At 51.0% G+C, this 14,849-nt stretch overlaps 1 pseudogene; it reads right to left on the reverse strand.

Annotated features, from left to right (window-relative positions):
- Window positions 1-922: 922 nt before the first annotated feature.
- Window positions 923-1,851, reverse strand: LOC149120846 (histo-blood group ABO system transferase 1 pseudogene; annotated as a pseudogene).
- Between the last annotated feature and the right edge of the window lie 12,998 nt (window positions 1,852-14,849).

Consider the following 14,849-nt stretch of genomic DNA (forward strand, 5'->3'; position numbering starts at 1 on the left):
TAAATAAATAAATCTTTTTTTTTTTTTTTAAAAGAGTTCCTAACTTCCAGGCCCAGCCTGTCTCAGCCTTGGTCCCTGTGGGCATTTGGGGAACGAACCAGTGGATGGGAACATGGGAGAATAGGATCTTTCACTCACTCTCTCTCTCTCTGCCCCCTTTCTCTCTCCCTATCCCCTTTCCTGTCTCCTTCCTTCTCCCCTCCCTGCTTCCATCTCTCCCTAATAAAATAAAAACCAACGCAACAAACCGGAAGCCTCACAACCAGCATCCTTGTTCCTTTGCAGCTGAGTTCAAGGGTCAGAGATCACCTTGACGGAATGGAGGGCTGAAATGACAGGCCAGCCCCGAGACAGCCCTGACCCCTGACGCCATAGCTGTGGAGTAGAGTGCGCGCTGCGAGACCCGGACCCCAGCACGTGCTCTGCTACCACGGCCGCTGCTCACACCTCCCTGAGATCCTGGGAGCATATTTGCAATTTGCCTTAGGGAGAGAAAACGCTCTCCCAAGTTCTTCTTGTGTAAAATAGCTTGTTCAGCATGGACATGGGAAAAACACACAACTGGTATTTGGAGCCTTTTACACCTGGAGGGGCCCTGGGAACTATGGGCTATCACAGGCTCACAGGACGAGACCGCCAGCCTCACCCAGCCTGAAGGGCTGCCGGGGAAGCTCCGGGTGGGGAGACTCCAGGTGGCAACTTCTGGAACTCGTGCCCGAGCCCAGGAATCAGGCCTGTCCAGAGGAGTACACACACTTGTGTGTTCACGGGTTGGAGGGGACGCTACGGCTTACTAAGCTGGGAGAGGGGTGGGGTGGGGTGCGTGCTAGACCGCAGCCATTTTGCACACGCAGACTGCGTGTGGGCGGGTTCTCAAGCTACCTGTCCACTGGACTTCTCCCCGCTTCCCTGGACGCTTCCGTCACGCGTTCTGGGTTGCTTGGTGATTCTTTGGAGCACCCACTTGTCCTGAAATCTCACGTTCTGGAAGATGGCCGGCAAGTCCATCAGCCTCTTGTCCCACATGTACTCAGGGGAGAGGACCTTGGTGGGTTTGTGGTAAAGCAGGTACTTGTTCAAGTAGCTCTCCTCACGCCACACAGCCTCAACGTGGCGGGCTTTGTCCCTCGCCATGGCCTCGTGACAGGCTGTGGCGAGCTTGTGAACTTCCAGCACTGAACCCCCAAATAAAGCCTCTGTGTAATAGAAGTCCCCCTCGCCGAGCGGAACGTGGGCTTGCGACTGGGGCCAGCGTTCGTAGGCAAAGGTGTCCCGATGGCGCCCAAAGAAGACAGGGTGGATGGTGCCGAACAAGGCGGAGAGGATCTCCATGCCCACGTGCTCCTGGAAGGTCACGTCCACGTGTGCGCACACCAGGTAATCCACCTCCTTGAAGAAGTGCAGAGAAGAGAAATGGCTGAGTATTTCCATGCGGGGTCCGGAAACCTCCCGGCGGCTGGCGGGGGTCGGGACCTCCAGGATGGCCATCTGCCTCCCGGCTCTGAGCCGGATGGGCGGGACGCGATCGGGCTGATCGGTAAAGATGTAGTATTTCACCCTGTGTCCCACCATGAAGTGGGCCTCTGCTGTCTCCAGGAACGGCTTCAGGAAGACCACGTACTTCTTCACGGCAAACGAGACCAACCCAACGGTGACATTCTGGAGCCAGAAGTGCTCATTGAGTATCTCAATGTTGAAAGTCTCTTCCCACACAATTGGAGCTAACCAAGGTGTCTGGACAAGGACATCCTCCTTAGAAAACAGTAGCAGGTTTGGCTGTGGGTACACCAACCTTGATACGTTCATGACTTCCAGGTGGTTCATTTCTTTAGCAGCCAGACTGGCCCTGGCCAGAATGTCTTCCAGATTCTGGCTTCTCGGTGCCAGGAAGGTACAGCCCAAGGAGGTCAAGACAAGGGCGAGGAGGAGAAGGCAGATCACATAACGAAAGGAGTGGGATTTTGATTTCTCCAGATGTGTCTGAGGCAGCTGGGCCATGGTTCTTGGGGTCTCCTCCTGGCTGGGAGGGCAACCTCTCCCGGGCAGGGGGAAGCCAGACCTGAGGCCCAGCGACATCTGAGCCTGCCCACACAATCTGCTCATCTGGTAGCCCCTGGAGCTCTCCAAGGCCAATCCTGGGGCCAGCTGAGGGTGGGCTGGAGTCCCAGGAGAACTCCACGAAATCCAGTTTGGCTTTGAGGTGCTGTCAAGGTGGTCCGGTGGTGGCACTCAGTCACCAGCCAGCTAGAAGGTAAGAACCTGAGCGGAGGAGACACTAGGAGTCCTGAGAGAGGCACAGGAGGCGGCAGCAAGGGAGGGGGCCACAGAGCAGGTCAGGGGCAGAGATTGTGATGAAATGAAAGCTGGGCAGGGACCACCAGGCAGGCTGACCGAGGGCTCAGACGCTGCTGCCCTGGCCCGCCCGCGGCACTCAGCAGCTGGGAAACCCTTCCAACTGAGACCAGACTGCCTCGGGGGGCATGTGCAGATAGGCCGCGTGGGTCACCATGGGAGCCATGGCGGAGGGTGCGGGTTAATGTTGGCTTTCTTTTATTCCCCTAATCGTCACTTACAGTTCACTGAGCACTAACTTTTCAGGTGTTGAGCTGTTAGGATTACACTGCTACAGTTAATGTGCTTTATCCTGTTAAATCCTCACAGAAAGCTGGCTTCTCTCGTACGTTCTGTTGGTCTACGGATCTGTTGTTAATGCCAGTACTATACTGTTTGATTACTTCTAATGCAGTAATATAATTTTATTTTAAAAAGTAGTTGTGTTTTATTTTTTCTTTTTTTTAATATTTTATTTATTTATTTGAAAGAGTTACACAGAGAGAGGAGAGGCAAAGAGAGAGAGAGAGGTGTCTTCCATCCAATGGTTCACTCCCTAGTTGGCCACAACGGCTGGAGCGGTGCAGATCTGAAGCCAGGAGCCAGGAGTTTCTTCCAGGTCTCCCACGTGGGTAGAGGGGCCCAAGGACTTGGGCCATCTTCTGCTGCTTTCCCAGGCCACAGCAGAGAGCTGGATCAGAAGTGGACAGCCGGGTCTTGAACCAGCGCCCATATGGGATGCCGGTGTTTCAGGCCAGGGCGTTAACACACTGTGCCACAATGTCGGCCCCTAGTAATATAATTTGAAACCAAGAAATGTGGGGTCTCCAACTTGGCTTTTCTGTCTCATTCTACTTTGGTTATTAGTAGTCTTTTGTGGTTCCTTTTGAAAAGGTGCTAGGAAACTTGAATATCCACGTGCAAAAGAATGAAGTTAGATTTTAGGTTACAACATACACAAAAATGATTCAAAATGGATCAGAGATCTAAACCTAAGAGCTAAGGGCTGACACGCCTAGAAGAAAACATAGAATGGAGCTTCATGGTATTGGATTTAGGCAATGATTACCTAGATGATACTGAAAACACAGGCAACAAAATTGAAAATTAACAAAATTAAAAATTTGGATTTCGTCAAAATAAAAAACTCTTTATCCATCAAGGAATACTAGCAAGAGAGTGAAGAGACAACTGACAACTGATGGAATAAGAGAAAATACCTGTAAGCCATGTATCAGAAAAGGATTTATATCCAGAATATATGAAGGAGCCCTAACCTCAGCAATCCAACATGCAAACCAGCCACTGGAAAAACGGAGAAATGAATTGAATAGACATTTCTTCAAAGAAAACATACACATGGCCCAGAAGCACGTGAAAGGATGTCCAACATCACTTCTCGCTAGAAACATGCAGATCAAAATCCACAATGAGACACCCTCACTGGGCTGGTGACTAAACACAGCAGGGGCATTTGCCTTGGTGGCTGAGACACTGCATTCCGTCTCTGGGCACCTGGGTTCAGTATCCACCTCCCACCCCCGTCTTCAGCTCCCTGTTAGACCAGGCCTTAGGAGGCAGGGCTGGTAGAACAAGTATTTGGCTCCCTACCACCCATATGGCATACCCTAGCCTTGGCTGTTGCAGGCATTTGGAGAGTACACCAGCAGATGGAAGGTATCTCTCTCTTTCTCCCCCCGCTCTTTGTATCTATGTTTGTCAAATAAATAAATCTTTAAGAAATAAATTAATTAGGGGCAGGTGCTGTGACATAGTGGACTAAGCCCTGTCTGAGGCGCTGACATCCCACATGAACCCTGGTTGTAGTCTGGCTGCTCCTCTTCCGATCCAGCTCTCTGCTATGGCCTGGGAAAGCAGAAGACAGCCCAAGTGCTCGGGCCCCTGCACCCATGTTGGAGACCCAGAAGAAGCTCCTGGCTGCTGGCTTTGGATTGGCCCAGCTCCGTTTGTTGCAGCTATTTGGGGAGTGAACCAGGGAATGGAAGACCTCTCTCTCTGTCTGCAACTCTACCTCTCACTATAAAATGAGTAAATAAATATAATGAACACCCTCAGGTCTGGCATTGTGGCACAGCAGATTAAGTTGCTGCTTGCAATGCCCGTATCCCATGTGGGAATGAGGTAAAAGTCCCAGCTGCTCTGTTTCTGACACAGCTCCCTGCTGATGCACATGGGAGAGCAGCGGAAGATGGTCTGGGTGTTTAGGTCCCTGCCACCCATGCGGGAGACCCAGATGGAGTTCCAGCCTACTGGCTTCAGCCTGGCCCAGGCCAAGCTGTTTCAGGCATTTGGGGAGTGAACCAGCAGGTGGAGGATGTCTTGCGGGGGCCAGAATTTTCCATCCACTGGTTCACTCCCTGAATAGCCTCAACAGCCAGAGCTGGGCCAGGCTGAAGCCAGAAGCCAGGAGTTTCTTCTGGGTTTCCGATGTGGGTGCAGGGCCCCAAGTATTTGGGCCATCTTCCACTGCTTACCCAGGCATATTAGCAGGAAATAAATCTTATTTTTAAAAAAAGAATTTTTAAAGAAAATAGACACAAATTGTCTTTGTGAAAAAGGAAATCCTTTATATCCTAAGGCTGTAAACTGATTTTCTCATAAACATTAGTAGCTTTATTTTCAGCATCTGACGTCATTGGGTTTCTGTTTCAAGGGTGTGGGCGAGGACCTCAGGGCGTTTTTCCAACATGCTCCCTCCATGTTTTTGTTTTGTCCTCATTTTCCCTCTCGGGGTTCTCCACAAGCAGCCTGCTTCCAAAACTACAGTGACAAGTGTGCATCCACGGTGACCTTCACTGAGGCCAGCGCAAATCCTGGGAAACCTACACAGAATCCCCCTCTCCCCCACCGCGCCGCCCTCCGCCGGTGGTCTGCGCGCTTCTGCGCCGGCCTCCCGCAGGCCGGATGACCCTGGGATGCCAGCTCCGTGATTCCCACCTCTGAGTCAAGGGCGGCGCTCCTGGACAGCCTTCCAGGCCCCCCAGCGTCCCTTCCTGCCTGCCTACCTCTGTCCTCTCCTCCACTCCCCCAGCTGGTGACTCCGTTCCAGGGCCACCGGATTGCCCGCTGCTGCTTGGGCTTTCGCAGCACGCGTTCCCGGCACCGGGATACTCTTCTTCCAGATCCTGCTGGGGTTCACTCAGCCGCCTCCTTCAAGGGCTTCTCCCCAGATCTCACCTTCCCATTGCAGCCCACCTGGTCCACCCTGTGTGAGCTGGAACCATCTCTCCCTAACGCCGAGTTCAACTCCCACACACCGCTTTATTCTCTACAGAATCTGTTGATGGTTGATCTGCTAGTAATCTACTCACTTATTATGTTTCTTGTTCAGTTTCTCTTCTCCCATGAAAATGTAGGTTATACAAGCCCAGGATTTTTTTTCCATTTTTTTTAATTGATGCTACTTCCTAGAATAGTCCTTGGAACACATATTAAATTTTTTTTTTAAAGTTGTGAATAAACTGCCCTCTGGGGCCGGCACTGTGGCACAGCAGGTTAATGTCCTGGCCTGAAGCACCAGCAGCCCATATGGGCGCCGGTTCCAGTCCCGGCTGCTCCTCTTCCGATCTAGCTCTCTGCTATGGCCTGGGAAAGCAGTAGAAGATGGCCCATGTCCTTGGGCCCCTGCACCCGCGTGGGAGACCTGTGGGAAGAAGCTCCTGGCTCCTGACTTTGGATCAGTGCAGTTCTGGCCGTTGCAGCCATCTGGGGAGTGAACCAGCAGATGGAAGACCTCTCTCTCTGTCTCTACCTCTCTCTGTAACTCTGTTTTTCAAATAAATAAAATAAATCTTAAAAATAAAACTGCCCTCTGAATAATACCTGGATGTTTCATAAGTTTATCACACTCCCTACGCTGAACTCACAACATTTCTGCCGAAATGTCTCGAGTGCACGTATCTAAGATTGCCCTGGGTGTGCTGCCGTAGCTTGTCACCTGCTCATAGCTAGTCACCTCCTCCTCCTACTGCTCCGTTACCATCCCTCTGTCTATTCCTCCAGACCAGGAGCAGGCCTCACTGCTCTGACCACTGCAAAGAATCCCCTAAGGCTGTCTGTCTCCGTCCTGGCACTCCTTCAATTCTTCTTCTTAGGTAACTCCAGGAATATTTCTAAAATCTCCATATGATTTTGTCTGTTTTTTTTTTTCCTCTTACCCCCTTCTCATGACTCCCCATTCTTCTGAGCCCATCCTGGGATGCAAGCTTGTTCACGATATGCCCTACTCCACACAGCAGCCACGTCGCTCACTTTGGCTTCCGTGTCCTGCTGCCGTGACCGTCTGCCTGGAGGCCCATGGATAGAGCATCTCCTAAGAACAGACTCACTCGCTGGAGATTTGCTTCTGTAGTTGCAGAAAAGCTGCTACAGGCCAGGAGGACCCTGGTTCTCAGGTTCCAGCCTTTCCCAACATGAACCAAGGTGTTTGTTCCTGCTTTAAAGCTGAGTCCTGGGGCCAGCACTGTGGCATAGCGGGTAAAGCCATCTCCTGCAGTGTTGGCATCCCATATGGGCACTGGTTCGAGTCCCAGCTGCTCCACTTTCGATCTAGCTCTCTGCTATGGCCTGGGAAAGCAGTAGAAGATGGCCCAGGTCCTTGGGCCCCTGCACCCGCATGGGAGACCCGGAAGAAGCTCCTGGCTCCTGGCTTCGGAATGGCTCAGCTCCAGCCATTGTGGCCAATTGGGAAGTGAACCAGCGGATGGAAGACCTCTCTCTCTCTCTCTCTCTCTCTCTCTCTCTCTCTCTCTCTTTCCTTCTCTATCTGTGTAACTCTGACTTTCAAATAAATAAGTAAATCTTTAAAAAAAAAAAAAAAAGAAAGAAAGAAAGAAAGAAAGCTGAGTCCTAGCAACACGAAGCTGGTGCCTGGGTTGGTCCCAGAGCACATGGACAGGAAAGCCAAAGTTGGAATGTTACAGGATCAAAACCTCAAAAACCAGTTTTGATGGCCCAAGTACTTGGGTTCCTGCCACCCACGTGAGAAAACTGGATGGAGGTCCTGGCTCCTACCTTCGGCCTGGCCCTGCCTGTTGTGAGCATTTGGAGCGTGAACCAGCAGGCTGGAGACCTCTCTGTCTTTCCCTCTCTCTGTAATTCTGCCTTTCAAATAAGCAACTCTTTAAAAGAGAGGTGGGGGGACCTCCAGCTGGCCGGTGTGAGCTGTGGATGTCGTGGCCTTTGGTGAATGGCCTCATAGAAGAAGTTCAAGTGCTTGGAATGGAAGTTTTTCTTCTGAGGCCCTGGACTGCACTAAAGAAGTGATAGCTCCATTGGTCTCCAAGAACCTGCTGGTGGTGGTGCTGTCCTCTGGCCATGGGTGGCCCTCCCCTGACCCACCTGCCACTGTTATTTTTCACCCTCCACCTGACCTACCCCTTTCCTCCCCTCTCCTAGGGCCTTCCTCTCAGTTTCTCTTGCTCAAAGGTTAGGGCGCGGGGCATTCCGTGTGGGTGCCAGTTCGAGTCCCGGCTGCTCCACTTCCGATTCAGTTCTCTGCTGCGCCCTGGGAGGGCGGTGGAGGATGGCCCGGGGTCCTTGGGCCCCTGCACCCGCGTGGGAAACCGGGAAGAGGCTCCTGATCAGCTCAGCTCTGGCCATTGTGGCCATTTGGGGAGTGAACCAGCAGATGGAGGACCTCTCTCTCTGGGTGTCTCTACCTCTCTCTGTAGTTCTTTCAAATAAGTAAAATAAATCTTAAAAAAAAAAAAAAAAAAGGTCTGGAGGGTGCGGGGATTGGGTAGCCAAGACCTCATAGCAGGTGGCAGGTGGCAAGCAGGGGAGAGTCTATTCATTGCCCTTCCAGAGGGGCCAGACGGGCTGGAGGCACAAAGCCGACACTGAGCCGGCCCGTCAGACACCACCTCTTGGAAGGGATGTTGCACCAAGATGTCAGACCGGAAACTGCGTCAGAAGGGCCCTGGCGTGGAGCAGAAGTGAGACACAGGGGCAGCAGGGTGAGCCAGGCCAGGGGTGGTGAGGCCTGCGACAGGGCGGGGGCGAAGCTCACTGAGGAAGTTGCCAGAAAAAGCAGTTGGCGAGCCGGTGAATTCTCGGAGTAGGGTAGGAAAAACTCAGATCTACTAGATCCTCCGACTCCAGCCGGCCGGAGGCTTGCGAGCCCCGTGGGAGCGCGCGACAGGCATGCGCCAGCCGAGCGCACGCGAGCGCGGGGCTCGAAGTCAAAGCCGCAAACGGCCAAGGGGACGCCCAACGGTCTGGCCGCCTTGGGGACCTCCCGCACTCAGGTGCAGGCGTGTGGCACCAGATGGCCCCCGCGCTGTGTGCCGCTCTTGGGAACCGCGGAGGCCAGGCAGCCGCAGAGTGAGCATCTTGGGCGCCTGGCCAGGAGGCGCTGGCTGGCTGCGGCCATCACAGCCAGGGGGTCCTGGGCTCCTTCCCTTGGGGACTCGGGAGGGCAGAGTCTGCCCTGCGCGGGTGAGGGCGGGCGGGAACGATGCCGGACAAGTGTTGGGAGACGGTCAGCAGGGGGCGCCCGTCGGTGCCACCAGCCCCACCCCCACCCCACGCCTGATCCTGGCGGCACAGGACCCAGGACACTCACTGTCCCTTTGGACCGCGTCTCTCCAGCTCCTGGGGGGCGAGCACCTTTCGTGTGGCCGCCCGGGAAAGGCGTCAGTCCAGCACCCCGAGCTGGGCTGTGATGGTTTGTGGGGCGCGGCGCTCTCTGCCTGCTGCACCCCAAAGCTTCCCTTCCTGGCCGGCAGTTTACCTTCACGCCTTGTTATAAATTTGGTAGAACATTTAAGCCTTCAAAGAAGTGAGTGCCTCAGCTCACAAAGTGACAGTGACGCTGACAGGGCTTGCGCCCAGGCTGTCATCCTTGGGGATACCCAAGGCTGCTTCCAAACCTTTGGGGAAACGTGAAATTAAAAGATAAACTCATTTTGGTGCAAAACAGTTTTTAGAATCCATTGATAGCTTTATTTTTTTTAATGTTTATTTACTTGAAAGGTAGAGTAATGGGGAGAGAGAATCTTCCGGCCACTGGTTGGCTCCCCAAATGCCCACAACAGCCATGGTTGGGCAGCACTGAAGCCAGGAGCCAGGAACCCCATCCGGGTCTCCTCCACGGATGGCAAGGACTCAAGTATTTGAGCCATCACCTACTGCCCAAGGCTGGATCAGAAGTAGGGGCAGGACTCGATCCAAGGCACCCCAATATGGGACGCAGGCATTCATACAGCAGCTTAACCCGCAGCATGCAAGCGCCTGCTGCTGTAGCCTTAAAAAAAAAAAAAAAAAAAAAAAAAAAAAAAAAAAAAAACAGGCAGAGTAGACAGAGAGAGAGACAGAGAGAAAGAGAGAAAGGTCTTCCTTCCGTTGGTTCACCCCCCAAGTGGCCGCTATGGCTGGCGCACTGTGCCAATCCGAAGCCAGGAGCTAGGTGCTTCCTCCTGGTCTCCCATGGGGTGCAGGGCCTAAGCACTTGGGCCATCCTCCACTGCACTCCCGGGCCACAGCAGAGAGCTGGCCTGGAAGAGGGGCAACCGGGACAGAATCCGGCGCCCCAACCGGGACTAGAACCCAGAGTACCAGCACCGCAGACAGAGGATTAGCCTAGTGAGCTGCGGCGCCGGCCCGCTGTAGCCTTTTTATAATATTTTCCACGAACTGTTTGAAGACCCCTGAGCACATGGGTTTCACAAGGGCGAATTGTCTTTTCGTTGAGTTCTGCAGCAGACCCCAGCAGCTGACTGGGAGCTGTGTTCTCTCAGGTGGAGGCACAGCAGATGGATGCAGGGTCCACCTGTGCCTCCAGGGACACCGACGTCTCTTACAGTGACTCCACGGACCAACTCTCCGAGTCCTGGCCCAAACTGACGGCTTAGCAGCACTGGCTTTTCCAGGCTTAGTCCTTTATGTTTTCTCTCAGTGGTGTTTTATAGCAAGGATCGGCACCAGGGCCTTAGTCCAACAAATGCAGTTCCTAGCTGGTTTGTTATGGTCAGCGAGCTAGAATCACATTAACAATCTCAGAGTTGTAGGACACACACACACACACACACACACACGATATGGGACAGAGACCAAGGCATCCACCAAGCCTATCTGGTCTTTTAGGAGAAAGTTTGCCACCACTGTTTTAAAAATTTACTTCTTTGAAAGACAGATCTTCCATCAGCCGATCCACTCCCTAAACGTTGCTACCACTGTTTTTGTAGTGCTTGTGTATCGGTCTTCCAAAACTTTTGCAAATTCCCAAGTATTCTCTGGGGTTTGTAAATGCTGGTTTTTTTTTTTTTTATTATTTTTTTATTTTTTTGACAGGCAGAGTGGACAGTGAGAGAGAGAGACAGAGAGAAAGGTCTTCCTTTGCCGTTGGTTCACCCTCCAATGGCCGCCGCGGCCGGTGCGCTGCGGCCAGCGCACCGCGCTGATCCGATGGCAGAAGCCAGGAGCCAGGTGCTTTTCCTGGTCTCCCATGGGGTGCAGGGCCCAAGCACCTGGGCCATCCTCCACTGTACTCCCTGGCCACAGCAGAGGGCTGGCCTGGAAGAGGGGCAACCGGGACAGAATCCGGCGCCCCGACCGGGACTAGAACCCGGTGTGCCGGCGCCACTAGGCGGAGGATTAGCCTAGTGAGCCGCGGCGCCGGCCCTGTGAATGCTGTTTTAAACGGGATCTTTGGAAGATTTGTTTTCAGCAGTTCGTTGATACTATGCAGATAATCCGTGTGTGTGTGTGTGTGTGTGTGTGTGTGTGTGGACTTTGTACACCGAGAGCTAGCTAACACCACTCTTGACTTACGGTCATTTCTCTGTGGGTCCCTTGGTATTTTTGACTTACACGGTTTGTCTGCATCCCGCTCACTTTACTTCTGTTTTAATCTGCATGCCTTTTATTTCTCTTTATTTCCTCTTGTGCTCACAGGGACGGACAGTCGGCAGGCCCCTCTCCTCCAGGAAGCGCAGCCTGATTCACAGCTGTCTGTGAGTGCGTGCGTCCCCAGTACACGTACACGAGCTGCATGACAGGTGGGTACCAGCCTCGTGCTGGCTTCAAGGGCACAGACATCACTTGTAGTAATTCCATGGTCCAGCTGTTAGGGTCCTAATAAAAACTTGGAATTGGCCAAGAGGAACTTCCCCAACCTTTGAAAATGATACGTGTGTGTATACCTGCACATATGTACACAAGGCATATATTGTTTTATGGTAGTTTTACCAAGAAAATTTTTTGATGTGTTCGCCTTTGTACTGAAACCTTGCTAACCTCATCTCTTCCTGCAGGTTCTCTGTAGGCTCCACTGGGCCTTCTACACACACAGTCATGTTTCCACGCTGAAAGTCCTGCTTCCATTTTAATCTGTGTGCCTTACTATTTCTTCTATATTTGCTACAACATCATAAATATAGAATACAAGCAGAGATAACAGATAGCCTTTTCTAGTTGCTAAGCATATGGTAAAATTCCTCAGTATACTATCCACTGAAGTTTTTTCATAAATGTGATTTATCACACACATGGAATATTCTCTCCCATTCCTACTTGCCTGGGACGTTGTCTAAGTGGTGTGAAAACCACAGCTACTGAGACTAATCATATGTCTGTCTTCTTTATTCTCCTAATATGGTGAATCCCATTGATCAATGTTATTAAATGTTAAACCAACCTTTGGATTCCTGCGGGAAACCTACTCAGTCATACAAGATTGTTTTATAGTTGGCTGGATTTGATTTACTAAAATATTGTGAGATTTTGTGTCTGTGTTATCGAGGGCTACTAATGTCATTTTCTTGGCAGCTTTTGATATGCAGGCTGTGCTGGCCTTCTAGTATGAATTAGGAAAAGTTGCTTCCTTCTCTGTTTTCTGAGTTTGTGCATGTTTGCTATTGGTTCCTGGGGAAAACCATTCAGACCCACCAGTTTCTCCCCGGGGAGATGACTGTGGCCACATGCTGTCCCTTCCGTGTCCCTCAGATCTGTAACACGTTTTTGAATCTTAATCGTTTGTAATCCCAATATTGGTCATTTCAGTTTTCTCTTTTTTATTTCTTCTTCAATATTTATAGAAGTTTTTCAGTTTTACTAAACTTTTTTTATTTTAAGACATTTAGTGTTGCCCTAGATTTTCAGGGTCACAGCAAATACAAGATAATTACTACAACACAATTCTCATGCTAATGTGATATTACCATAAAGAGAAAAGATTTAATGTAGTTCATAGATACAATTCTAAGAATATAGTGATACGTCTCTTCTTCCCTTCTTTCCTTTCTCTTCTTTCTTTTTTTTAAGATTGTATTTATTTTATTTGAGAGGTAGAATTACAGACAGTGAGAGGGAGAGACAGAGAGAAAGGTCTTCCTTCCGTTCACTCCCCAAGTGGCCGCAAAGGCTGGAGCTGCACTGATCCAAAGCCAGGAGCCAGGAGCTTCTTCCCGGTCTCCCATGCAGATGCAGGGGCCTAAGCACTTGGGCCATCTTCTACTGCTTTCCCAGGCCATAGCAGAGAGCTGGATCAGAAGAGAAGCAGCCGGGACTAGAACCAGCACCCAAAAGGGATGCCGGCGCTGCAGGCCAGGGCATTAACCCGCTGCACCACAGCGCCGGCCCCAAGAGGTTTCTTTATGTCCCAGTTTTGGAGGCTCACAGTTCAGGATCAAGCTGCCTACCTGGCTTGGCTTCTGGTGAGGGTCTTAGAGCAAATAGCATCACCCTGGTGAGAGTACATGCAGAGGAGATCACACAGCAGCACAGGAGGACGGAGGAATTTAGGATCCACACCCACTTTTATGTAGATATAGATGTAGATATAGATATAGATATAGATGTAGATACAGATACAGATACAGATATGGATAACAAATCACTGTGACAGGAACCAGCCAGTGCCCCTCGGGAGCTGCGTCAATCCCTTCAGAGGGCAAGGCCATCACCGTTGAATCTCGGAGCCAGGTACTGAATCCACGCATTCCAAGGTGGGGTGCCGGCATCTTCACCACTAGGCTAAATGCCCACCCCAATAGCATTTTCTTGTATTGCTCTTCCAATACCTTTTACATAATTCATCCAGAAAGCTTAATGTTAAAGTAGGTGTGCGCTGGGCAATAGGATGGCTGGCAGTAGTGGGGAGGCACAAAGTAGGAAGATAAAGCCACAAGAAAGCTTTGGTGCAGAAAAGGCTTAGTGACCATATAAGCAGACACGCCTTGACCTTGTCAGAGTGTCTGCTTCAAAACACCTTGACGAATACCACGGAGCTCCAGCTCCTGAGATGGGTGTGCCTGGACTGTGGCTCCTCTGACACAGCAAGTCAGATTCCTAGTCCCTGGAGCAGGCCGGCCAGCAAAGGAAGGGAGCGCCTGGACCTTAGAAGAAGATCCCTTATGGGAGGGGCCGTCCTTGCTCCCCGACTTGACAGGTCCCAGGTGCACCCCCTGCCCCCTAGTGCTTCAGAAACCTGGGGTGACTGCAGATTTGGCTATGGCAGTTCTGGAAATTCACATCAGTGGGAACAGACTCGGTTCCCTCTTTGTAGGACTTCTTTCGTTCCGTGAATCGGTTCTTTGATTACTCCTCTTTGCTTTGGCCCACTGATGAGTACGAACACACGTTCATACATGCTTACTGAATGTTTTCCTTCTAAAGGGATTGCTCAACTATTTTACCCATTTTTTTGAGTAGCTTGAGGAGTTCTTTACATATTCTGTGTCAGTCATTTGCTAGATAGATGTTTTGCAAATAGTTTTGCCCAGTTGATGGCTGCCTACCCATTTTCTGCATTGTAGCTTTTTTTGAACATCAGTTTTAAGTCTTTGTGCTTTCTTAATCTTGTTTATCACTTAAAAACTAGGTTTTTTAAAATTTTCAATGGAATTCTATTTCTCATGGCTTTTTAAAATTTTTATGATCTTTTAAATCTCAAGAATAACTTTCTATCCTAAGGCTATAAATTGGGGTCTCTCACATTTGCTCTAACACATGCATAATTTTGAGTCTGTAGTCTGGTGTCCTAAATTCGTTTCCACGGAGGTTCATGGTGAGGGTCTTTACTTTATGTGCAGTGAACACAAGCACACGTGGTCACGAGTCTGTTTTCCCCATTTCTCCTTTCTCAAGTACGCATTCTGAATCGGTCACTTGAGTCCATAGGCTAGTGGCCAAGTACGCCCTGATGAAGCCAAAAGTTTGTCTGAACTCAAATGGCAAGTCCATGCACCACTCTCTGTCTCTCACATACGGTCCTGCCCTGCAATCCCACAGCGAGCACTTCAAAACATACGAGTGTGCAGAGTTCACTTCTCACTGCACCACTGCAGCCATCTTGCCTGTGCGCCATCACTACCCCTCGCTCGGGGTCTTGCTATGATGAAATTCCCGAGGCTGGCTAACTTTGTAAAAATGGGGGGGGGGCGGTATTTTGGTCACAGTTCTGGAGATTCGAGGACATGGTGCCAGCATTGGCTCAGCTCTGGTGAAGGCCTTCTGGAAGGAGCATGTGGGAGCCAACGTTGTGGCACAGCCAGTTA

This window comes from Oryctolagus cuniculus, chromosome 18, assembly GCF_051225735.1.
Source record: "Oryctolagus cuniculus isolate XC-2025 breed Fujian yellow rabbit chromosome 18, ASM5122573v1, whole genome shotgun sequence".
NCBI lineage: Eukaryota > Metazoa > Chordata > Mammalia > Lagomorpha > Leporidae > Oryctolagus > Oryctolagus cuniculus.